Below are 14,530 nucleotides of genomic sequence, written 5' to 3' on the forward strand. Positions count from 1 at the left end.
TTCTGGGCACAAATGTATCATTTAGCTCCACCAGCCCTCTAATAATGTCACAGTTAGAGCTTTACTGTCTCTGCTAAATCCAAAGAGAGCAGGGCAGCTTTAAAAAAGAGATGTGGGACACAAAGTCAGGAGATTTCTGCTTTGGCCTATTTAGGCTGACCTTTTACTTTTGCCCAATGTAGTGTCACAGAAGAAAATGATGGCTCACATTCATACTGTCTGCATTTTAACACTAGGTGTGACTCATACGGCACCATAGCAATTTGTACCATTATATAAAGTGTAATTTGAAGACTGACTGACCTGCATCACTTGAACCAGAATAATAGTTCACTAACTGAACTTTTTAAAAAGTGAAGCAGAAAAAGAGAGGAATAAAAAGAAATAAAAGTGAGAAATAATGTGCAGGGAAGGCTATTAGGTGAGATGGTGTTAGTTCAAATCCATACATGAGTTGCAATCCCTCAAACCAATACAGTAATCCCACATCTCAACTGTATGTTTGACTTTACTGCCACCACAACCAGCACAATATTTGCTATTAATCTATCGGGTCAACATTGAATCGGCGCCGCCACCTAGCTAGCTATATCTGTACCACTCTAATCTTTAGCCATCTGTGTACACAAGATATTAAACCACTCAAAGGCCCAAATGTGTGTGTTTCAGCAGTACATACACTGTAATAATTCACACCTGGAACATCTCTGAATGGGATATTAGCTTGTGTGGGGGAACGTGCCTCACATACATTTACACTCAACAAATATACTTTTTTTCATTTATTTCACAATATAATCACATCATTGAACTGTGAAACAACTATATGGATGTAGAACTAAGTCATTAGGTTGCTAAACTAACTGAGCTGTTCAATTTGTGTCTGTTTTTTAATGAAATTGAGATTTTAGTATCAGGCTTAACATTAGCACAGACCTTTTAGCACCAATATGGTGAATATGTGGTCTGAAAGGAATGAACCCTGCTTAGATTTACTCATAAAACATTAAAATATATATATATATATATATATATATATATATATATATTTCAATGATCCTTTAATGAGAACGAGAGAACAACATAGATTGAGGGGGAAATGCAGCATAAGAAAAACATAATCATGATGGTTATATATTTTCTTTTTTTATGTTTGTTTGTTTAAAATGACAATGACTGTGTTGTGCGCACTAAATATCAATCTCAGAATCATTTTTATATACTTCCCATTTCAAATGGACTGAGTCTTTCATATTTATGATGGATTATTTCAGATGTGATGTCAACCATGGTGATCTTTGACCAGAAAATATGGAGCACAGCCATAAACTATGCATCATTTTAACTAGATAAAGATTATTATCTTGGAGCTGTCATTTTTTGCAAATTTATACATAGCTAAATTATAACAACTCAGGAAGTAGCTTACTGTAATGCCAATAAAAAAGACAAGGTGATTAAGGAACAATTAATCATCAAGTTGCAAAGCAAAAAATGACAAATCCTTTCCTTTCTGAAGCCGACAGGAGGTGAAACACAGCAGATTCTGCGCTTGTTTGTTCAACCCGCTGACCAGATCTTGCTGATAGTGGTCGTGGTTGAAGTGCTCCTCTGGTTGTAGATAAGATTACACTCAGCACTGCTCCTTAAAATGCTCATATATCATCCTGACTGCAATATGTCTCATCAGTACAACCCCATGTCAGTTAATTGAGATAATATGCAGACACAATTCAGCTGCAGCTTTGCTCTACAGTAATGACTGTGAGTGAAATAGGGAGTTTCAGTTAGTTTCTTCTTTCAATGAGCTGAAAGGAGAAGCCAAGAGCAGGGGTGTGGTGTATGCTCTTAAGATATCAAATGAGAAAGAAATGTTGAGTGTCTATACAGTTACAGTTGTTAGGTGGGTTTTTTAGATTTCAGTTAAATTGTATAATTCCCCAAAACAGTGTTTCTTTTAAAAACATGACTAATACTTTTCATTTGATAGCATTACTATTTATTATGGTATAAGGTTTTGATTGATTTTACATTCAAATTTCATAATGGAAAAAACCCTGCAAGGTTTTCAGTTATAAATAGGGTCAATGCCAGTGATCATATAACATTATTTAATGCCACAAAAGTTACTTTTTCTTTTATAAAGTAATTCTACAAAATGGCTGTTTGTTTGTTTTTTTACAGGACTGCATTAACAGGAAATACACTGTAATTAAATTTTACTGACAATGACAAAAGTGGAAAGTCTAAAGTTTAAAAAACACATTAAATGATGGTGAGTCTGTATTTTTTAAGGGTCAGTTACAATTACTGAAATGTGTGATAAAACTATAGTGCTGTCCACCTCCATATGGTCCCTTAAAACAGCATTTGCTAACTCTGTGGGTCTTGCCAGCTCCCTTTCATTAAAGCCAGTATGAAAAGAGATTTTCTTCCTCCCCTGGTTGTTCATGAATTGCATCTTTATCTGGAACTCTGTATTGATATGACATGAATGAAATGATATACGGTGTAGCAACAACAATACACCACCATTCACCATTAAGATCAACACTTCCCTTCTCATATTGTGTGATTAGGTCCTTTGATAATGACAACTTGGTCTTTGGAGAGAAAAAAAATCAAGGGAATATATCAGAAATACATTAGAAAACTTTTGCATGCTATGCTCTTGAGGCTTGCTCAGGAGTGTTGCTTAGTGTTGCATCAGAGTTTAGAAAGAAACTGTGTTTCTGTAGGATGTTCATGAGTTCTGGACTCTCTGCAGTATAGATTGTGAAAAATCGGCAATTTGTAGCACTCAGCAGGATGTTAGCAGTGCTGCCATGCCCTTTATCTGGAATTGACTGTTGATGTCTTACACTGTATTTTGAATTCACCAGCCTGTGATCACAAATTCTGCTCGGTTTAAAAGAGAACAACTTAGACCCTGTGCCAAAGCAATTTCATGCAGGACCAGTGGAGACAAGTGAGTGAGTACCCACACATAATTACTGTGCCATGCTGGAGTTAAACTTTCGACTGATGGATGAACATTCAGTAGCACTTTAGTTTAGCATTAGATTGGTGATCAACATACCACAGTGATGGCAAAGAAAACCACCAGACTGTTCTAAAAATATTGTTTTAAAACACACAACAGCAAATACTGATTTCACTGTCACAATAAGCAGGCCATTGGAACACATTATACCACATTAAAATCACTTTTTCAAACTAATTATGAGCCTTTTTACGATGAGTCAGCAATATGAAAAGATGTGAAGTATCATGTCCTCCCCAGAAGGTACACATGAATGCTGTTCAGCTCTGTGTCACGCAAATTAACACCCTTAACACTCGCACAGTCACAGTCTGTCTCAAACACATTCACTGAAGACTACTGCACAATTACAAAAGACCGGGCCTGCTTCACTGAGGAGATGACAAAAAACTAAAGAAACCTGAGGCTGAAACTAAGAAAAAGATAATGTGAAAAAAAACAGAAAAGGGTTTTAATTATCCTGAATGGGCTAATGCATATTAGATACAGCAGGCCATTAATCCATCCAGTGCTGGCCTTGCTGATGCTGAATCGTGTGTGTGTGTGTGTGTGTGTGTGTGTGTGTGTGTCTGTTCTCTGCAGTTGTGGCCGGAGCTTGTTATTTGGATCCCAGGCATTCTGTTACATCCGCACCCCATGGGCAAAACAATGCCTCAGGCAAACCAATGATCACTCTGCATACTTAGGAGGCAGCATCCCATTGTACAATAATACATTTGAACCATGATCTAAAATACTTTTGGTTTTCTGTTTCACTGGTTTTATTGCACACATCTGGCAGCCAAAGTGCATATCAGCCTCTGTTTACATGGCTACAGGACCAAGATTGAATAGTACTATTAAGGAATTTGATAATAAAGTGATCAAATGTAATTAAATTGGTATGACGCACACATTATAGTTCCCCAAACCTTTATGATGTTTGCATGCAATGTCAGCAGAATGGGAAGATCAGGAAAACCTCCTGTTATTCTGACTTGGGAGTGTTTGGGCATTATTCCAAGATGGTTACTCCTACTTTTTGTCTTGTATTCACACAAGATAAAAAACCTAAATTAGCTACTTTTTTGTTGTGTCATGCATTCTTAAAGGTTTGTTGATAAGTTAAACCAGACCACAGTTAAACTGTCCTTTTTTTGACTTATAGCAGATGAAGTACAAGTATAAGTAATGGCAATGATTGATCAACTCCATTTAATTGTTCTTGTACGACGAATCAGTGAGTCAGCAGGCACTGCCTAAAGGAAATGCAGGCATGGTTTTATCTGCTATGTCATGCTATGCCTATGAAAAAGGTCTATTGTGCATGTTGGCTCACGTAAATGAAATATAATTACAGTATAATTAATGTTATCAGTAACACCTGTTCATGTGATCAGTCCAGTATGATCACAAATTCCTCCCAAATATCAACGATGGTAGTGTGTCACCCTCTGCCTGATTAACCAACTCAGACAGCCTGCACAGCATGCCTTCAACTGAAACAACAAACCCTATGATAAAATAAACACCACCCATATAAAAATGTTATTATGTCCATTTTAAGCTCGTCAGTAAGTATGCGTTCTGTGAGTGTGATCAGCAGAAACTGCAAGACATCACACAAGATGATGCCTATCATATGGATCAGTAATGTGGCAAATTGTTGTTATCTGATCTATTTTTTTTGTGAAATTCATATGGCAAAGATGACAGCTTTGGGTGCAGCAGATACATGAGCACACTCATCTGAGCTTCTGAGCCTTTCTTTGTACGAAGGTTAAACACCTACACACTATTATTAGAGGACAGTGCACAACATATTTCCCTTGTCATGAAAGTCCATTTCATTACTAGTTGGAGAAGTACAGCCAAGGGACATGCTATGCCAATATCTCTTAAAAAATGTTGACTGAAAACTGTCTTTGACTGAGAAGGAATTTCATATAAACCGTATTGAAGCATCTCCGAAATGAATACGTCGATCATTTTACATGAATTGCTGAAAAATAATGAGCCGTGTGGCAACAGCAGGTGTTTGAAACAGAGAGGTTCATCTTTTCTACAACAGTTAAGTCCCAGTTTCCACACTGCTCCCCACATCCATTTTCTAGACTGGTATTGACTTAGCATAGCCCACATTGCAGTATATACAAGACATGTTAGTTAGTCTTCACTGTAGCTGTAATCCTTGTTTGGTATAGCCACATAAAGCATTTATGGACAATGTTTTATGTCTGCACTTAAGAGGTTGATTAACTGCTACAACACTACAGAGGTAATGATAAAGCACAATGTCTACTACACACCAGTGTTATTGTTTCCTGTCGTATCCATCTTTGTTTCCCAGTCCTCTCACCACTCTTCCTCCCTCTGTTATTCTCACTCTTTCAAGCTTAAGCACATTTCATGAATGTCACAAATCCATCTATTTCCTCAGTCTTCCCTCCATCCTCAACCCTGATGAGATCCTGCGTTTTCCCATTCCTGCCTCTCTTTTGTCCCTCCCTCGCTCCCACCATTCCTGCTCCCAGCCTCGCTGCAACCGTCTCCCCTCCCCCTCCCTCGCAGCTCCATTGTGAGTGCTTGGTTCAGCAGCCTCAGCCTCTCCTGCAGTACGCAGCCTTGCCTTTACTGTGCAGCCCGTGCCAAACGCAGTACAGCCTCCCATTTGGGCTCAGGGGAGGGAGGGGAAGCACTTCAAACTGCAGGCCCAGCCAGGAAAACAAGACAGCACTGACTCCCAAGCTCATCTACAGGCTGTGAGAATCTGAATGTTCACTGACATCTATTGATTTGTTTCTTCAGAGCTGAAATACACTTATCCACTCTGTCTCTCGTCTGCTGTCTCCCTCCCAGAAGTCGTTCATATCCCTTGATTCCTCTTAAGTAAACAGCCAACATGTTAGTTGAAAACCTGCTTACACTGCAGTTTTGTGATAAACTGCATGGTAACAGTATGTACACCATCATCTGATTTACAGTTTTACTTATAAAACCTGAAACACATGTGGCAGAGGATGAAGCACTCTGCTGAGCATACTGTGCCTATTGTGAAACCAGAACACTCTGAACACATAAGATGATAAAAATATTTCATTGGACATTATCTTTTCTGATGCCATGGTTACAGCAGATAATGCTGTCTAAAATAGTACACTGGTACAAAAGTCTGGCTATGTTGTCTTATCACATCTTGTGTTTGATGTGTTAACATTCACTCTGGTGCCCAAGTCACTAATCTTAGCATCATAATACCAAAGTTGCTCATATCTGCTTACCTGGTCACATGACAACGTGCATCTGGTAGCATTTAATAACACTAAGCTCTGTTAAGAGCACAATAAGAGAAGTTTCCAGTATTGTCATTAGTCTGGACTGAATATCCCCTCTAAAATCCTCTATGACTGACCCTTGGTGACTCTTTACAGATGTGCTATGACAAGATTGAGACTGACTTTATCACAGCTTAAAATCTTGCATGCAGCTATCTGTAAAGGCAAATAAAAGCTGTATATTTGTCAGATCAAATCCAATTATGTAACTGTGCATGTCACTCTGCAGGCACATTTCTCTGTTTGTCTGTGTAGTTGCAAGCAATACTGCAGCCTGGGGGTAATAAACTTTCATGCAGCACGAATATGATTTTATTTATGAGAATATGGCACAAAAAAAACAGTTTTAAACAAGGAATAACACACGCAGCTTTCAACTCCTTAAATATCTAAATGCATTTAGGTAACATACTAAAACAGCAGTTGTCCAATGCAGTAATGATATTTATGTGCAATAATAGTTTTGTGAGAAGCTCTAATACTGAATCATTGGTTTCTCCTGGTAACCATATAAATCTTGGTGTGATTACATGAACCAAACCAGGCACATTGGTGACAGAGAAATATACTGGTCATTCACACATCAGTCATATTTGAAATTTTTGTTATTCCTTCCTTTGGTCACATGTTCTTGCTTGCTTGTATTGGGCACAAACTCATTGTTTCTTGTTGTATATCATCTGACAATCATTGAATGTGATTAGCAATGGTTAATATTTGAACTATTGTTACTTCCTGAAGGGCTGGGTTATTAAAACCACAATAATACACATCTCTGACAGGGTCTTTGGGTGCTGATGCCAGTGTTCCTCAGTAATCCATCCTCCTAATGACGACTTCGACCTTCCATATAATCATGGCAATATATATGGCAGTGATGGCCCCAAAAAGACTGATGGGGATATGTAAGTAATTGATGGTCAGAAAGGATTGTTCCTGAAATTCTGGCTTTGGTGCCCCTAGTACGGTGGCTGACAACTTACCACAACTTAAGGAGACCCGTGCAAATAAAAACATCTTCATCAATTTCATAACTTCGCTCACTTCAGTTGTCATGTTGTGTTGTGGTATTTGAAGGCCTTTTTCTAAATGCTGTTCATGTGTTGTCAAATTGATGAAGATGTTTTCTTAATTTGCTTGTGTATTGGCTATTTTCATGGGTTTTCTTAAGGTGTATCGTGTTTGCCCTTGTTGGCCACCATACAATTGTCTATAATAGTTAATATTGTCATGAATGTTTCTAATTCTGCTGGAGTTGCTGAGATAAGTTGATTAATCGATTAGTTGACCGACAGAAAATGTATCTGCAACTATTTTCCATCACTGAATAATTGTTATATAGTCTAGTTTAAAAATGTAAAAATGTCCAGATGAGGATCTTTTTCTGACAGTTAAAAGACAAAATGATTAATAAATGACTCGATAAAATAATCAGCATATTATGATAGAAATTATCATTAGCTGATGGCCTAAATTCTCTTAATTCATAAATTTAAATGCAGGAACTGTCCTGTTTTGCTCATGTTTTCCAGCACAATAATTAATTCAAATCCAGAAGTAGACCACTCCTGTCACTAGTGTTTAATCACTTCATCACTTCATTCTCATGCTTTTTTTTTTTTTTTACCTCTATCAATTTCCAATACATGTAGTCTTTCATGTTCTCATTAAATCCTCTTTTCTGGGTTTCTTTTCTAAATAACTTTGTTGATTAATCTATCCTGCTATTTCACCATTATCTCCTCTTAATACACAGCCTTATTTTATTACATAACGCTGGATTAGTCCAATGATGCTCCAAAGTCTGCAAAACAAAATGGAATTAAAATACAGGCGTCATCGGCTACAAGATAACATTAGTCTGCCGGTGGCTATTTCCATTGATGATTTTCCATTGGATAAACAAGCCGCCTACCTACAAATCAATAACAGTGATTATCATTTTGTGTAGACCTGCAATGGCTAACATGCTAAACAACTGATTGTTCTACAACGACTGAAAGCTAATTTTTCCAATTCACCAGAAATAATTGAGTACTTTTGCAAAAACACCGGATTCTCCACCAGCTGATGATGCGTAGGAGGATGAAGAGATAGACCTATTTATCTTCTAGAAAGAAAGATGTCACTCTCTTCAACCGCTGCAGAAACACCCATAAAAAGCTTTGTTTAATTGTTAAGCACGTCCCCTGCAGCACTTTCGCAAGCATGGAAGCCTGCTCCTGAATAATTCAGTACCCAAGGTCACAGCGCTAAAACCTCTCTCTTTTCTTTCCTGAGCATGGAGAGTTTGTTGTGACACCTTTTAACATTCCCGGACCCTCCTCCACCCCCCGGCTCAGCACACCAATAATTAGTCCAGGACCGTTTAGGCGTGCACCAAACAAGAATCTTGAATTCATAAATATATAATCCAAACAAACAAAACCAATTGTTTGTCATCACAAATACCTGAAAGCTCAACGTGATGCATTGTTAACATCTCGGTACACTTACCACGTACCTGTGCAGTCAGCATAGTAGGCAAGGTGGGTTTACAATAATAATAATAATGTCTTTCAAATAATCAATGTGGAGAAGAATGCTCCAAACAAAAGCAGATTTAGAGAAATTACCTTCCTCTGTAGCTTCATCTCTTTTAATCCGACATGTCCTGCACAGAGTGTATCTCACATTAGAGTGAATCCCTTCCAGTCCCCTCTGCATTATGACTGCTTTGAGTTTTAATGACAAGGCCTCCAAAAATCACTTAAATATTCCCTGAATATACACCACAGCATCCAAGCTAAAAAAAACTAATCTATCATTAAATAACCAGTAATTCAGACTGATTGACTGAAAACATCTACTTTTCCAGTTGATTTATGATGGGGACTAAGGCTGGTCCCGTATCCCTTGTGAAGTAGTGATGGTCTGCATAATGCACAAGGTGCGCAGCTGACTTCTGAGGGGGAGGAGGGACAAACTCTGCATGTAGGCCTACAGTATGTAGCCCTTGCAAGACTCCTGTTTTGAAGAGCATCATTCATCCATCATCCATTTGCCCTGCTCCTGCACTCCCAACCAAACAGCCTATACATTATGTACTTCACAACAACAATCAAGTATGTTAATTATGCCCTCGAGACCAATCACAATATGAGGATGTGGTTCACAGAAATATTAAAGTTACAGATATTAAAGTCAAATGTTGATGTTGAACAACAAAGAGAAGTAGCCTGGGTTTCAGTTGACCAGCCTACAGAGCAGCAGGATTATGCAATGTTATTCACAGTGCCCATTAAGAAACAAACTAATGATTAATCTACCTGATTTTTAGCAGGATATCTGTATGGGTGGAAGTGGAAAGCGGATTTTTGGTCAGTTCAAGACTAACGCCATAATGAAATCCTCGCTGCTGCTGCTGCTAGAGTTGTTATAAAACAACATCCGCGGCTGTGAATGTGTCAAGATGGGGTTGATTGTTTTTCTTTCCCACCGAGGCATCGCTAGTGGACTTCATTAACCTTCCCTTCCGATCAATATTCATCACTCCACCCTCCAGGCAGCTGGGGTCCAAGCATCGCATCCACATTAAAACAAACCACCCCGGCCTCTCTTACCATTCCGTGCCAGCTGATGACGATCCCAGTCCCGGTGACAGTCCTTTTCAAAACACCCCGACGGGGGGAAACATTGCAGTGACCATAGCTGAAGGCTTTAATTTAAAAGATGGCGAAGGGGGGGTTGAAAAAGACCCCCACCACCACCACCACCACTCAAAAAAAAAAAAAAAAAAAGCGATGAGGAAATCCAAAAGGAAAAAAAAAAAAAAAAAGCGCAGAGGTGGACGGAACCGAGGACTGCTGATGCTGAATCACTCTTCCCCTCAGCTCACCACCTTGCAACCATTGTGCTGCAAGATGCTGGCTGTACCATTGTGGACCTACCAGAGCAGAGAGAGAGGGGAGGGAAAAGAGGAAGGGGGGTATAGGGAAACATGTCACCATAGCAACCGAACAGGAGCACGTCTGACGTCAAACCCCGACGAACACAGAGCGAGAGAGAGAGAGAGAGAGAGAGAGAGAATTTAGCTTGGTTATAAAATCCATACCCAATGGTATATTAGAATTAATGAAAAGCTATGAAAAGAGGTTACTAGATTTGCATGCGGGCTTTATATAAATGATACTGATATTATGAGCACCAATAGACATAATAGAGAATGCCTCCACAATATAAGGAAAACAACACCACGTGGAAAATCAAACTCTCATTATATTACAGACATTAACTGGCTCACAAACAAAATCTGTTACGAGTAACACATCTGAAAATATTACATAACATATTATATCATAGTTATAGAATTATATATTGTGCAAAACAGTGCATGAGATTATCAAATATTAGGCTACTCCTTATTTTGAATGTAAAGATAACAATGTATACACTTTTTTTGTTTTCACATCCATACATTTCTTAATTAAAATCGATATTTTAAGTTATTTCTAATTGAAATTGAATGCTATTTTGAGAAATGTGTAACAACAAGAAATGCATGTTAAAATGTACTCAGAAATGTTTGTCTGAGGAAGTGTCAACATCTGTCAACAAAATGAGTCTTACTTTCCTTTCTTTTTTTCTTTTTTATTCTATGATTTTCTTATTTAACTATTGTTACTGTCATTTTGATTATATTGTTAAATGAACTGTTGTGACTGATTGTTTGTGCATTTTCACAATTGAATAAAATAAAGAGAGAGAGAAAGAGCAAGATCACATGGAGGCTGTCTCTGGATGGGAGGGGCATGTAGCAGCATCTCTTCTGATCCCATGCTGTACCGCCCCACCAGTGCGATCATGAGGCTCAATGAGATTATGTAGCCGGGTGTTATTGGTCTAGGTTTGTCTTACTGAGCTTCCCACAGTGCCCACATGTCTCATTGACCGACTCATTACGCATGCAGTGTCTGCAGATGCTATCAGCAAACCATTATTCCTAATTTATGTATTATCATTGTCTTATAACATTAATTCTAATTTCTCTTTCTGTGGATTTGATGGTGAAATAAGGCAAGGCACTGCGAGGAAATTTGACGTATATAAATATACACAATAGGATACAAGGGTATACCAGTAGGGTATACATTAAAATATATACAGCATTTCCAAATCAATCCATTAAAATTTTATTTTTTCAATTGAAGTTAGTCAACAATGGAATGTTAGTTTTTATGATGTGTGTATTTAAAAGATAAAAACAATATTATAACCAAGCTTTTTTATCATATTGGCAAATTTTATGAAGATGTTTTTACAAATAAAATGCTTTATATGTCCACATGCATGTATTAAGATTGTTTTGGCATCATCTACCCCATCTGTAAATGTGTCTGGATTAATGGCAGCATGCACATACCAATGAGCCTTAAAGCCTCAGGTCACATGCAGATGGTCCAATAAGACCTGTCTGCCCACATGGTAGCCTTTAATGAATACAAAATGTTATTCTGACATTGATTTTTACAGCTGCAGTGACTGATTTTTTTTTTTTAGCTAACATGGCAAATCAAGTCAAATATATTGTCTGTCTTTTTAGTTCTCCATCAAAAATATCTGGATTTGTAGCTTTTTAAATGATTTTCCTTTGTTCAGTGTGGAGCGTGGTGTACTATACATTCAGTTTAGTAGAGCTCTTGCTTTTCTTCAAAACAGACCTTTGCTCTCCCACTCTTAACAAAACACTCAAAACGTACAAGACAGGAATAGTTCTGTACTTACAGGTACACATTATACAATAATGTTCTCTTGTCTTTAATAGGCAAGTGCAACTAACAGAAAGAAAGGGTACAAAGTGACTTAAAACAAAAGAAAGAATTATTATTATTATATTAAATAAATAAACAAATAAAGAAAAATAATTAAATGACTAAATAAAACAAAATTAATATGTATTAAGTCATAAATGAAATGAATAACTTCAGTCTTCCTGTTTCTGTGGTTGGTCATTAATTAGAAATAATTTATACAGAGATAATACATTCTTAAATCGAGAGATTATTAATATTGATTAATAATACGGATACCAGACATCCGGCTATTAGTTGAGGAAAGCAAACATTCAGATCTGACTCAGACACCACTGTCCAACTTTGCAAGTTGATCAGCTCCTTGGTAGTACTTTGTCAACAAAATCCCTAATGCAAAATATTAGCTAAGGACACCCCATTATGTACTTCCAAAACAAGTCATACACGTGCCGCTCAAATCAATTATACAGTCATTTGGACATTTTTAGAGTACCATGTTGAGTAGTCAGTATTGTCATCTGATTCATTGTGAGTGAACGATCAAACACTATTGGACACCTGAGAAATGGCTCTAAAAGAAAACTGAGAGACACAGATGATGTATTTTGGACTATGCCATAGTTGTTGTTTATTATAATGTTTTTATAACTTTGACTGCTTAGCCAAGATAGTGTCGACCACTGCCCAGTTGGTTAACAAACCTCCCAGATGTTACAATATTGAATGAACGGTTTGAATTATGGACCAGAGTTAGCGTTCATAGCAGAAATAGCAGTCATATCTCTGACATATGATATAAAGGCAGAAGTGGAGGACTTCTGAATTGCATTGATTAATTAAGAGGTTTTGCCTGAACGATGAAAAAATCACACCAGGATAGAAGTGATGTCATTATGAAGTGGCTCTATGGGATGAACTGACAGTGAATTGGAGTCTTAAATTGCTGTCTCGATCTAAGCCTCTGTAGTCTCATTGTCCAATGAGATTAGCCTCTTGTAAAACTGGTAAGACACTCGCCAGTGTAGTCGGCTCACCTAATATGCCTCTGTGTTAAATTCAGCAACACTTGACATTGTGGGAGGATGGTTTAAACACAGAAGCCTCATCATCCACTACCCAGGCCATGATTTAACATTACAGCAAAAAGCAGCATCATCATGTACCAGAAGGTATGTTGCCATCAGCTGGGATGCTAAGTGCTAGGATGTCCAGATCTATGAATTTCTATGAATTTTCTAATTAGCATCAAATCCAGCTTTTAGATACATAGTTAGTCTGCTTTGGACTGTTGAAGGAAGGAAACAGGCCTAGGAACAGCTGGGGGATTTACATGTATACCAACGAGCTGCTCACATAAGCGGACTAATTTCTGATAGATTTCTAAAACTTTATTACCAGACACGGCAAGTTTTTTTAAACTCTTGGCAGACAGAGGTACTAATTTCAAAGGCAATGAAAAAAGAGCACCAGGAAAGTTTTTAATGCTCTCCAGCTGAACCCAAAGGCCAAACTCGCCAGTCAGCAAACCACATGCCATCAACCTACCAGGTGCCCCACATTTCAAAGGCTGTTAGAATAGGCATATCAACTCTTTCAAGTGTAAATCACCCTTAGGGCCTAGACCAGCTCTGATGGGAAGGCATTAAGGGCACAGCACTGACAGAAATAGAAAGAAGAAATCCCAAATTCAGAACCCCTTTGTTAACTTGATGAGACATTTCCCAACCCTGTTACCCCTATCTGTTTCACAATGGGGGATCTCTGCCCCAGGTGATATACAAAGATTTAAAAGTAGGAGATTAAAGGTGAGTCAATGGAGGCACAATGCTAATAGATCATTATGGCAGCATTTTATCAATGCTAGTAAGTTTCAGGGCTTGCCAAAATTAAAAAATTACAAAATTAAAGCCAGTACCTTACAAATGAGACACTTTTGTGACTGAACATTACTGGCAATCACATGCAGGCCAACAAAAAAGGTTATACAAGCATTCAACATAGACATGACAGCTCACAAAGGCAGAACCTATGACTCACATAATTCCTCTCCTCTTTTCCTTGGAAATGTGACAACCCACAAATTAAGAGGCAGTTTAATATAAGTCTTAATCCCTTTATTTAGCCATCACCATTTTCACTACATCCTTTATCCTGTACTAATAGTGCAATGTGCCAAACACACATTATTACTATCTGCACATATCTCTGGTAGGAATATACATTCAACATCACATTGGGAGACCACACAGGCTATTTCAATGTCTCATAAGAGTTAGAGAGTTATAGAGACAGATGTTAGGGATTTTTTGTATTTTTATGCGCAATGTTTCAACCACCTACAAGTCTTTCTTAGGCAAAAAATGAAAAAAAAAAGTTTTTTC

The sequence above is a fragment of the Scomber japonicus genome, chromosome 19 (genome assembly GCF_027409825.1).
Source record: "Scomber japonicus isolate fScoJap1 chromosome 19, fScoJap1.pri, whole genome shotgun sequence".
NCBI lineage: Eukaryota > Metazoa > Chordata > Actinopteri > Scombriformes > Scombridae > Scomber > Scomber japonicus.